This window comes from Pseudoliparis swirei, chromosome 7 (assembly GCF_029220125.1).
Source record: "Pseudoliparis swirei isolate HS2019 ecotype Mariana Trench chromosome 7, NWPU_hadal_v1, whole genome shotgun sequence".
Classification (NCBI taxonomy): domain Eukaryota; kingdom Metazoa; phylum Chordata; class Actinopteri; order Perciformes; family Liparidae; genus Pseudoliparis; species Pseudoliparis swirei.
The window spans coordinates 29,864,734-29,877,991 of NC_079394.1; the positions used below are offsets into that span (position 1 = coordinate 29,864,734).

The window sequence follows — 13,258 nt, forward strand, 5'->3', positions numbered from 1 at the left end:
TCGCCTTCCATTGGCTTCCCCCGCTGCAATTTGCTGCTAATGGTCCAACCAGCTCCCCCCACCACCCCCTCCCGCCTCAAACCCCAACCCCCCCTTCCCTTTCCCGACTCTTTCTCTCTCAGTCAGTCTTTCTCTCCGCCATCCAGCCTCGAGGCGTCCCGTTTCAGCCTCCTTCGCTTTTCAGCCACAATGCTGTGGAGACGGTGAATGGGTGGGGGGCATTTCAGAGAGCAGTAGGTGGGAGTGGAGTCTGACCGCAGAGGGTCTACTGTTTAAAAGAAAGGGAACTCTCTCTCCCTCCCTCTCTCTCTCTCAGTCTGCCACTCTCCGTCTCTCTCTTCTTACTGGCTGCACAACATCAGCCGGCTCTCGAGGTGGACTCGAGTAAACACTCTCGGAGAACAGAGGGAAGATGACAGAGCTGTCAGCGCTCTGAGAGGTACTGAGAGCGTTTATCGGGGGCTGGCTGATAAGGTTTCCAACGCCTGCTTCTGCTCACATTTCCTCATCAGTGGAGGAGCCGTGAGCATCGTGCGCCTCGCGTGAGGTAAGTCACCTTCTTTACCTGCCGGAGCAGAATGAATGAATGGACTTTAATTAGGATGATTGAAGGAAAAATGATTTGCAAAGCTGGACAACTGTATAAGCTTCTGTTGCCTGGTTTTATATGAGTTGATAACAAAACTTTCTGGGAGAATTATTTTCTGAATTCTTTTTTGAAAGAAATTTGATTTCTAAAGCTTCAATAATAATTGTTTAGTCGACAAAACATAAAACACATGCTACTCTCAGCAAGGGACATCTAATCACACATTTTGTCCAAAAAGCCTCAAAAATTAAGTTTACAATGACACAAACATCAGAATAATTCTCCTATTTGAAAAAACTAATCAGCCTTTAACACGTTTGCTTGCTAAATGACCCACATGCATTGCCTTTTGTCAATTAAATTAATCATCTAATTATGTGTGGCTATTATATATCATCACCTCCAGTGAAAACACATTTGGAATTTCCATTCATCAGAGCAGCTTCTGAAAATCATGCTCATGGTTTACAAGGGAGGACTTCAGACAGCGGGTGAATTTCGCACTTCACTGAATGCAACTGGGTGCCAATTATGTTTGGCCGGGAACGTGTTTTCCTCTCGTTTTTCGCGCTAATTCCCATTTTATTACCAGCGCAGGTAAAAAAAAAGAAACAAACAAAAAGAATAATCTCTTCCGAGATGGAAGTCTGTGATGTTCCACTGATTTGTTCTGCATGCGTTGGGTCTGATGCCGATCGGAGAGAGATGGGTCGTGTCTGTGTGTGTGTGTGTGTGTGTGTGTGTCCGTATGCGCTGCTTGCCGGAATAGCTCCAGCTGTATACTTTCTGGTTGCCAGCAGACAGTAGGCTTGTGTTACCCAGGAGACAGACAGCTGCTATGTATTAGATGCTGCTGGTTGGTTCCTTTCCCAGATCTCCAGCATTCACACTGCCGGCTGTAAACTGGCAGCTTCACTGAGACACACACACACACACACACACACACACACACACACACACACACACACACACACACCAACATGCTGGCAGTGGCTGTCCCCCTCCATGTGCTTCCCAGTCTTCTATCTTGAGGTCAGCTTCATTTGTTTGTCGGGTGCGTCCCACACAGCGATTGCCGAAAGAGAAACGGATGAAATAGAGGACGTTTGATGGATCACTAAATACGATGGTGTGTGGGTGTTGGACAGCTAAAGAGCTTACAATCTCTAGTCAAACTAATTATTCTTATTAAAGCAAACTGGTGTGTCGTTTTTCTTAAACATAGTGTAACAGTAGCACTCATGGAGGGCGACCTGACTCACATCGCCCTCCATGAGCTGCTGGTCAGACCGGACAAGGTAATAATGTTGCATTGAGAAACGGTGCGTTCAAGTGCTCTCGATTTCATGTGTTTATTTGGAGGCAAATGACTGCTGTATTCAAGATTTACATTTTCTCACGAAAGGAGTTTGAAGCATCAAATTGATTTTCCTGCCTGAGTGCAGCGCGCCTCTAGATCTGCCTGGAATTCTTTGGCTTAGTTTAGCAGTCCTTTAAGGCAGGATTTATTGCAGGGCTCACAGATTGAGACTGAGTACCCCTGAAGCTGTTTTTGGAAAAAAATCCTATCCTTGTGGTGCCCAACACGGGGACCCCTACCTCCATCTTAGTGAGAGAGGGTCAGAGAGGTAATACAGGGACCCCTACCTCCATCTTAGTGAGAGAGGGTCAGAGAGGTAATACAGGGACCCCTACCTCCATCTTAGTGAGAGAGGGTCAGAGAGGTAATACAGGGACCCCTCCCTCCATCTTAGTGAGAGAGGGTCAGAGAGGTAATACAGGGACCCCTACCTCCATCTTAGTGAGAGAGGGTCAGAGAGGTAATACGGGGACCCCCACCTCCATCTTCGCCAGAGAGGGTTAAAGTGGAGGATTAGAGGTAAACTGGTGAGTCGGGAGGAGGAGAGCCAGCAGGAGAGCGAGCAGTGGGTGTGTTGTGGAGATATCAGGTGCTGTGATGGAGGAGACCCACAGGATACCAGGGCAGCGTCTGCCGGGTGGTATTTGTGTGTGATGAGGAGATGCGGACACAATGAAGCAGCTGTGACTTCAGGTTCCTCCGGCTCAGCTCCATCTACACTACCGTTCAAAAGTTTGGGATCACCCAGACAATTTTGTGTCTTCCATGAAAAATCACACTTTTATTTATCAAATGAATATAAAATATAGTCAAAACATTGACAAGGTTAGAAATAATGATTAATATTTGAAGTATTAATTTTGTTCTACAAACTTCAAGCTCAAAGGAAGGCCAGTTGTATAGCTTATATCACCAGCATAACTGTTTTCAGCTGTGCTAACATAATTGCACAAGGGTTTTCTAATCAGACATTAGTCTTCTAAGGCGATTAGCAAACACAATGTACCATTAGAACACTGGAGTGATCGTTGATGGAAATGGGCCTCTATACACCTATGGAGATATTTCATTAGAAACCAGACACTTCCACCTAGAATAGTCATTTACCACATTAACAATGTAGAGAGTGTATTTCTGATGAATTTAATGTTATCTTTATTGAAAAAACAGTGCTTTTCTTTGAAAAATAAAGTCATTTCTAAGTGATCCCAAACTTTTGAACGGTAGTGTATGTGAAACACCTCTTCTTTTGTCTCATTTTGACTTATTTCAGTTGTCACACACTGACTTGTTTTGTGGATATCGGCCCCGACTGTCGGCGGCATCGGAGGCTCCTTCGCATGCATGTTTCACGGTGCCTTGGCTCGGCGTGCGAGTCGCCGCTGACAGGGACACTCGGCGTGACGACGAGTGGGAAACAGGCCTTTGTTTGCACAGCTGTTCACTTCCCGACGCTCAATGCCCCACAAAGGTCTCCGAGAGGGTGACTGTCTTTAACCCCACTCAGCTCCTTCACTGGTGATTGAAAGCAAACAGTCATCGTGGGTTTTTTTCAGATGAGGCTCAGGAGAGATGCTGAGATGTTTTGGGTTGGATTAAATGAACGTCATCTTTAATTCAGGCCGATCTAGCCTCTCTATGCCGCCTCCCCTCTTTCCTCACCCTTTGTCTCTGGCTTCTACATTGTCTCTGGTTTCTGGTGGAACGTCGTGCTGTCGTGTTGAGTAAATCTCCCTAGATTTCACATAATTCATGAGATGTTTTCATCTGAACTGAACTACTTGATTTATGTGACCACCTGTGGTCCAGATGGCTCTAAATACCGTATATCTAGTAAAGCAAAACACACATTGAGCACAGTGAAACTGGAGGTCTAATGTTAAAAGAGGAGCATCAGGCAGTACAATATAAATCACTGCTTTAAGTATAGACTTTAAAGATAATGTCTGCAGACATTTGTGGTTTGGACGGAGCTCAGACTTGTACTCGAGCGCCACCGACGGAAAATCTGGTCACGGAAGAAGAATCCTGTCTTCTCAAATTCTAACATCCTCTGCTGAACTTGGAGGATTGCATCAAAGGGTAGTGTGCTTTTGTTTTTTCAAATAAATGTTTGGAAGGCATCAATGATGCTGACAAAAGTCACCACAATTAGATTTCCCTGCGCCCCACTCAGTCCAAGTCTGATTTGTCATCACCATGGTATAAAGACTCCCCTCGAAGAATTCCAGTGTTTAAAGCATTCCAGATGGTTTTTAATGTTCCTCGGATGCTAATTTGTGACAGCAAAGGAGTGGAAGTCTTGGGAGCTGTGGGATCCGGGATGCCTTTGTATTGCCCATACCCTCCAATGGATGATCACTTGTGGTAGACTCTTCGTACTGACACTTTGCCTCCACCAGTCACCTTACACATTGGAATGCATGAGCCATAATGTTCTTCGAGCAATATGGGGTCCCTTTAAAGAGGGGCACACAATTAAAATTGGGGGAAATAGTAAAAAAGCGGGGAAGCCAATGAAGAGCCGACCCCGGGGACCGAGGTCATTAGGCTCATACACGTGTCTGAATGGAAGGCACTCCCAATTTGGACACGCAACACGCTTCAGGCTTTCATCACAGACAAGGACAAACAGATGTCCGGGCATCACAGCCAACACGCTCGCTTCCATTTATAGTGGAGGAAAAAAAGATCCTTTCCATCCTGTGTAAATGGAAGTAACCAATAAACCTCTAGTGTAAAGTGCTGTAACATGCAGTCTTTGAAAGGCCTTGCAAAGTCCTCTGACATGTTGACTCAGCCTCCTTTGCCTCCAATGTCTGAATCACATTTCAAAGATATTCCACACAGAAAGTGGTGAGTCTGTTTTGTTTGGTTGCTCGTATCTTATAGTTTGAAGGTCAAGATATTCCTGCCGTCAGACACATGTCCACACTTTTCTATGATGGTGCCACTTGAGAACACACACTGACACCAATTCCATGTTTTAAAGTTCACAAGTCGCAACTAGCCAAACCGCTCTCTGGGGCCCGGGGCTTTCGCCTCGCAGCTGTTTACCTGAGAGGGAAGGTGTTCGTTACATGGTAAGTTTAGAGGAGTCCCAGAAGTCGACATCAATACCTCGACGCAGGCACTAGCCAGGTGCGAGCCAGATTTGAATAGCGATTGCGGTGCAGCGTGAAAGCCGAGGGGAGGAAGTAGGTAGGGTGGGCCACGCGATCACTCGAAAACAGCAGGTGGATGTGCTGTAAAGGCTGCACATGAGGCTGCCAAGTCTGCACGCCACACGGAGGGGTAGGGGGGGGGGGGGGGGGGTAGGCTAATAAACAGTAGGTCACCAGCACCCCGGCATGTTACAAAGCTCAGGAACAATGAACAAGCCTCCGACCTCTCCATCTGGCCCCGTCGAGAACAGCAGCGCGAGACGGAGGCGCTGCAGGGGACACGTCGTAAAAGAACACCGACGGGCCTCGGGGCGAGACGCGAGTCAAATCACAATGCAGTAAAAAAAAAAAAAAGTAAATTGAGATTTGACTGTCTGCTGTGCAATTGACCCAGTGAAGCGCGCTCGTTCGTTCAACATTCGTTTTCTCCGTATCTCAGTGTCAAAGTCGGAAATTGGTTTTGGTTGAAGGGATAGACTTTTTTGGGGCGGTATCAGTCAGACGTGTCAGCTCAGGCTCCAAAGCACTCTGCGAGCGAGATAGGGCTCATCCTCGGCAGAGCGCTCTCTCTCCGAGTACCCAGATAAGTGTTTTCTGCCGGTATTTCAGATCCAACCTCCCCGTCTGCCTTATCAGCCATGAACACACTCACCCCCACCGCTCCCCCCGCTATCTGTGTCATCAGACCCAATGGGGTCACGGCGGATGAAACCAGCCTTCTTTTCATCCATCAAAAAGAGAGTATTCCCCATTTCATATCTGTTTAGCAAGTCAAATCATCATAAATTGTTTACCATCTGGGAAATAATGATAGCGTGTTGTAGTGGAAATATTGATATGGTTGATTGATTACACGTCAGTGTCTTCTGTCAGATTTGTAAGGCGTGACGGGATAGAGAGATTTTTTTTACTTCAAAGGCAAAGGACTTTTGTTAGAAGAAGTTGAATATAATTATGGTTATTACATACATTTACATTCAACCACGTTGCCCTGGATATGCTAAGTGTCATCTGGACCTCAGTGAATACAAATCCTCTCATTATATATGGGCATTATAAGTTACTGTATTCACACTAAAGCATGAATAGTCATTTTCAAAGTTCTCAAGAACATATCTTGAAAGCTGTGTTGGCCTCTGAGGGTTAGCAGAATAATCTGTAAAGACATCACTCATAGAGTATATGTGTTTATCAGCTGAAACTAATGATACTTTTCATTGATTTTATTACAAGCTTTTTCAAAGCTTTATTCTTTTAAAAATAGTGTCAAATGTATCTATAATGCTGGTCCCATGACCTTATAAATTACAGATTGTTCAGATCATATGTGTAATAACCATTCATCTTGGTCTGGGAACCGCTGCACCTAACTTGCTTTTGAAATATGCATCTGTCAGACAAGACAGAAGAAGATTTTCCCGAGGAGGATCAGACTCGGAGTAGGCTTGTCTTTACCAAATTAGCTGTGTGCTGTTGTCATGGCCTGACCACATGACTGCCACATTTCCTTAACATGAAATGAGTCGAAACTGATCGCCCTTCGTCTTTTCTCCCACCGCCGCATCTCTCCCGCCTCCACCGTTAAACGAGCAGTTTTGCTGCTTTACTCTGCCGGAGGGGGATTTTTGTCTAGTTCAGCACAATAACGATGATCGGTCATTAAAGGGCAGAAAAAGAAAGTCGTGTGTGTGTCTTCCAGAGTGCGAGGTGATAACACTTTGAAAAACCTTTTCTGCCACGCAACAACGGGACCATCGATTGAGCGTTGGGCGGTCAGCTCAAGCCTCTTCCTGGAAATTCATTTCTGTGTTTGACGATGATAACTCACAACCAGAGTGCTGTCCTCAGCAACTTGTTATCTCTCTGGCTACGACCTTGGTGGTGACACAGGAATCCAAATCAATATTAACCTGCTCTCGCTCCGGACATATGTGGTTTCCTTCACCTTGCAAGGCAAGTTGATTGTGATAAACATGGTCATCAGCAGATTCCAATTCTCGTGTGTATATGTGATTCTTTGGGATATGAGCTCTTTCAGATGTGAAATGTAAAGAACGTGAAGAGGTTACAGTGTTCACGTTACGTCAAAGACATCTATGTATTGCGGAGCTCTCTTCTAGCATGCAAACCCACCCGTCCCGTCTTGCAATACCAGCAGTACCCATAGAGGTGACAGTGAGTCAATGTAAGTCCAGTCTATCCTCGTGTTGAAGTCCCTGTACGTTTTGATAGTTCGAGAAAAAACAACGTACCTTCATTTTGTCCGGAAGACGGACCTTCAGTTCGCAGTTCTCTGTGGCAACTCACTTTCTCTGCAAGCACAAACCTCAGCGCCTGGGGGTCTGATACTCGGGGGTCTGACCCTCCGGGGATCCTCGGGGGGATTGCCCAGGCTCCTTGCCTGATCAGAAAACTTTTTGTTGGTGCCGTTACACAGTTTAGCCCGCTGTAACTTCCAGGGCTGAGGTTTGCACTGGCTTAATTGAGTTGCTACAGCTAACCCCTAACTGAAGGTCCGTCCCGCCTTGTCACCGACCACCCACCTTCATAAGGACAACAATAAAATAGTCTTGGTGTTCTAGTTGTATTTATTCGAATAAACACGCTATGAAAACCTATCGGGCCAGTTAGTGTCACGATAAACACATGATGTCTAACGTAAACTAGCTAGCTAACGTATTCTCCACCTGCTGTTAGTTTGGTTTCCGCCTTCCTCTTCTTTTTTACTGAAACCATTTGTTTGGAGCATGTGGCTTGGCTTGGATTCGTGATTCGTGATTCTTGACATGGCAGTGAGTGTCCGTGACAGAGGTCCATTTCCTGGTCATTCCCCTGTTAGAGTGGGAGAGTGTCTCAAGGTGAAAAGAGCCCCAGACAATAACCCTTCATTCAGTCCTTATACCAGCGACCCAGATTTGGATACTGTACCAAAGACGGCAGGCTGAGGTTTTGTCGTGGGTGACCTACAAAACTAGGCAAGCTTGAAAAATTCTTCAGAAATCAAAAGAAAGCATGCGCATCCTATCAGCCTTGTTCAACAAGCCTTGGGACTCGAGTTGTAGTCGTTGAATATTTACAGCTTTTTAAGCACCGAGGGGGGGGCACGCCGCTTAATTATCCAAATTGTTTGTTGTCGAGTTATCGGGCGGCTGCTGCACCTGTCTGTTCACACTCACTGCTGCCGTTATCCAGTCATAGTCAACACATCTTTCTTATCTTCGGTTTTTCATTTAAAAATGAACTACGACACGATGCTGATAATAACGCTCATCTTCCTTCACTGCCGAATCAAATTTCATTTTTCAGTCGCACTTTCATGTCTATAATGCCATCAACACACACATACTGGTAATGCACAATAATCTAGAAGCAGTCTATATCCATCACATACAACCATAATTATACCACATTATATAGCATTCAAAACGATTTCTACACATTTTTGCAAGAAATAAATGAATAGAATTCCTATAGTATATATAATGGATACTTTTTTTTCCAACCACAGTAAGAACAGAGATTACAGACGCTGCTGCCTGAAAAAAGCTGCTCAATAACCGCAGAACTTTACTCAGCGAGCAGCAAGACGCTTAAGGGTCTGAAAAGTCTGGAGCTATTAACATTCTGGACTGTATTTGCGTTGGCCTGCATCTGCTCCGTGCATTCCTTGCATGTTGTTTTGTCTTATCCATTTCCCATATTCCATATCCTATTTTTGCAGATGCCCTGTTGAATGAAGGCCCTGAGCCCACAGGGCAAAGGATTTAAAGATGGGATCGTGCCAGCCAATTACGAAAAAAATATAAAAATTAAATGAACCTGCTTCATGGAGCGGTGAGACAAAGATGGTTCCATCGTAAAAATGCTCCGTCTGCCAGTCCATCCCTGTTAGCAATCTTTCTTTTCACATATCGGTTTGCTTTTTAATGACAGACCACACATTGCTCGCTGGCCTTTCTTTTGTGCCAATACAAATGTCATTTCCTCCTCAGAACGGCTGTACAGATAACCACTGTGTTCCCAAGCAATAGCAAAGCTGTCATTTAGTAATCTCAGCAAAGGTGAACCACAGTAACGACTGTTTGGCAGCATGGGGCCCTGGCTTGAGTTGGAAAAAAAGTTATGTCTGCTTACAGAATGTTTGCGCTTAAATCTCTTAACCACCTGAAAATAAAATCTTTGTCTAAAAGGAGGAAAGAATCACGCTGCTAAAGTAATCATCCAACAGGCATTGATTTATTGCCATTGAAGCAGCGCTGTTCAAATGCACTATCAATGCTGAGTGATAATACAATCTTTGCACGCCGCGTTGGGTTGGAGATATTTGGTAATTTACGGGGATTCGGGCTGACGGGACTGGCCGTGTTTTACTCTTATCTGGATGCCCTTGGTCTGTCTTTGTGTAAAATAAATGTGTCCTCATGATGGACCCACGGTTTAAGGTTCTGTATTTGCACAACATGGAAGCTAAAGAAAGGGATATGCTGGAATACACACATAAGGAAGGACGTGAGTTACTGCTGCTGTTTTTTACATTAATTTCATGAGAAAAAATCAGGATGTATGAGAAGACTATTGTAAAGAGGCAGCTCTCTGCGGATTGTCAATTCTAGACTCTTTGGATGTGACTGTTTCCTCTAGCCTTCACAAATGAAGGAGTATGACATTTGTTGGAAGGTTTGTGCATACCACGCTCATGCATGCTTTGGATCTGGATAGGTATCGGGTGTTCTGACATTTCTTTAATCGGGGATGTTGATCTTTCTAATTTATATATATATAGTTGTAATTTCTTAAACTTCACCCAAACACAGAATAGACGGGTCAGAAAAATCCCATGATTCAAATGGATTTTGTCAACAGGGGCAACAGATCAGAAAATGCTATTTTGAATGACGAATGCTACATTTATTTTTAATTGTGGTTGCTGTGTTTCAGCCTCTCTTCCTGTTTCTGTGTGGGCTTTCATCCAACAATCCGAAGACATGCGGATTAATTACTCTAACTTGCCCGTAGGTGTGAATGTGAGTGTGAATGTTTGTCTCTATGTGTCAGACTGTGATTGCCTGGAAGGGTGGATCCTGTTTTTTGCGCATTGCCAGCTGGGATCGGCTCCAGCCCCGTTCAACGTGACGTTTCTGCAATATGATGAAATGTTGACTTTTTTGTGACATTTTTTGTACAACGAGCGACTGTTACAAAAGTTCAGATTTTTCAACCCCTGTTGCGACACGGCTTGGTGTGATCGGCCCCGAATAAAGTCTGCTAAAGTACATTGGTATTTATTCGCGTTAGCTATGGTTGTCAGATTCAGTTGCTCTGTTGCATGTAACGTCGCTTCGCCGCGTCGCTTCGCCGCGTCATTCAGTTACGTCATGTCATTTAGTCACGGTAACTATTACGGTTAGATTCAGTTGTTCCGTTGTTTTCTATTGTGTTTTCATTGACGTTGTCAAGTTCTGTTCTGTTTCCTTGTTCCGTTTTGTCATTCTGTTTCGTCCTTCCGTTAACGTTGTATATTTTCGAGTTACATTGCGTTGTCACGTTGCGTCGTCACGTTGCGTTGTCACGTTACGTTGTCACGTTACGTTGTCACGTTACATTGTCACGTTACATTGTCACGTTACATTGTCACGTTACATTGTCACGTTACATTGTACGTCATCACGTTACGTCGCCACGTTGCGTCGTCACGTTACGCTGTCACGTTACGTTGTCACGTTACGCTGTCACGTTACGCTGTCACGTTACGCTGTCACGTTACGCTGTCACGTTACGCCGTTGCGCTTGTCACGTTGCGTGTCACGCGTCACGTCGTCACGTTACGTCGTCACGTTGCGTCGTCACGTTGCGTCGTCACGTTGCGTCGTCACGTTGCGTCGTCACGTTACGCCACGCCGTCACGTTGCCGCCACGCTACGCTGTCACGTTACGCTGTCACGTTACGCTGTCACGTTACGCTGTCACGTTACGTCGCCACGTTGCGTCGTCACGTTGCGTCGTCACGTTACGTCGTCACGTTACGTCGTCACGTTACGCTGTCACGTTACGTTGTCACGTTACGCTGTCACGTTACGCCGTCACGTTACGTCGTCACGTTGCGTCGTCACGTTACGTCGTCACGTTACGTCGTCACGTTGCGTCGTCACGTTACGCTGTCACGTTACGTCGTCACGTTACGCTGCCGCCGTCGCCACGCGTCGCGTCACGTTGCGTCGTCACGTACCGCCACGCTACGCGCACGCCACGCTGTCACGCCACGCTGTCACGCTTACGTTACGCGCCGTCACGTTGCGTCACGCCACGCTGTCACGTTACGCGTCACGTTACGCTGTCGCGCCACGTCACGCCACGCCGTCACGTCGCGCCACGTTGCGTCGCCACGCCGTCACGTACGCCGTCACGTTACGCCGTCACGCCACGTTGTCACGCCACGTTGTCACGCCACGCTGTCACGCCACGCTGTCACGTTACGCTGTCACGTTCGCCACGCGTCACGTACGCTGTCACGTTACGCCGTCACGCCACGCCGTCACGTTACGCTGTCGCGTCACGCACGCCGTCACGTTACGCCACGCTGCGCCGCCACGCCGCGCCGCGTCACGCTACGCCGTCACGTTACGCCGTCACGCCACGCTGTCACCACGCTGTCACGCCGCCACGTTGCGTCACGTTGCGCCGTCACGCCACGCCGTTCGCCGTCACGTTACGCCGTCACGCCACGCCGTCACGTTACGCCGCCGCACGCCGTCACGTCACTTACGCCGTCACGTTACGCCGCCACGCTGCGTCACGCCACGTTGTCACGTTACGCTGTCACGTTACGCTGTCACGTTACGCTGTCACGTTACGTCATCACGCTACGCTGTCACGTTACGTCGTCACGTTACGTTGTCACGTTACGCTGTCACGTTACGTCGCCACGTTACGCTGTCACGTTACGCTGTCGCCACGCTGTCACGCCACGCCGTCACGCCACGTTACGCGTCACGTTACGCGTCACGCTGTCACGTTACGCTGTCACGTTACGCCGTCGCCACGCCGCCACGTTACGCCGTCACGTTACGTCGTCACGTTACGTCGTCACGCCACGCTGTCACGCCACGCGTCACGCCACGCCGTCACGTTACGCTGTCACGTTACGCGTCACGTTACGCGCCACGCTGTCGCCACGTTGCGCCGTCACGCCACGCCGTCACGCTGCGCCGCCACGCCACGCCGCCACGTTGCGTCGCCACGCTGCGCCGCCACGCACGCCGTCACGTTGTCACGTTACGTTGTCACGTTACGCTGTCACGTTACGCTGTCACGTTACGCTGTCACGTTACGCTGTCACGTTACGTCGTCACGTTACGCTGTCACGCTGCGCACGCGCCACGCTTGTCGCCACGTTGCGCGTCACGTTCGCCGTCACGCCACGCCGTCACGCCACGCGCACGTCACGTCGCTGTCACGCCACGCTGTCACGCTACGTCGCCACGTTACGTCGTCACGTTACGCTGTCACGTTACGCTGTCACGTTACGCTGTCACGTTACGCTGTCACGTTACGTTGTCACGTTACGCTGTCACGTTACGCTGTCACGTTACGTCGCCACGTTGCGTCGTCACGTTGCGTCGTCACGTTGCGTCGTCACATTACGCTGTCACGCCACGCCGTCACGCCACGCTGTCACGTTACGTCGCGCCGCCACGCGTTCGCCGCCACGTTACGCTGTCACGCCACGCTGTCACGTTACGCTGTCACGCTACGCCGCCACGTTGCGCCGCCACGCGCGTCGCACGCCACGCTGTCACGCCACGCCACGTCGCCACGCCACGCGCCGCGCCACGCCGCGCCGCCACGCTGCGTCCGCCACGTACGCGCCACGCCGTGCGCCGCCACGCTGCGCCGTCACGCTACGCCGCCACGTTGCGTCGCCACGTTACGCCGCCACGCTACGCCGCCACGTTGCGCCGTCCGCACGTTGCGTCGCCACGCTGCGCCGCCACGTTGCGCCGCCACGCTGCGCCGCCACGTTACGCCGCCACGTTACGCCGCCACATTGCGTCGCCACGTTGCGTCGTCACGATGCGTCGTCACGTTGCGTCGTCACGTTGTCACGCTGCGTCGTCACGTTACGTCGTCACGTTACGCTGTCACGTT

General features: G+C 48.5%; 1 protein-coding gene across 3 annotated transcripts in view; it reads left to right on the plus strand.

Annotated features, from left to right (window-relative positions):
• The first annotated feature begins 324 nt into the window (after positions 1–324).
• Positions 325–13,258, plus strand: part of LOC130196678 (tenascin-like) — a 59,159-nt gene continuing 46,225 nt past the window's right edge. For all 3 annotated transcript variants that reach the window (XM_056418998.1, XM_056418999.1, XM_056419001.1), the window contains exon 1: positions 325–547. The gene's annotated coding sequence lies outside the window, so the exon portion shown is untranslated. The remainder of the gene's footprint in view (positions 548–13,258) is intronic.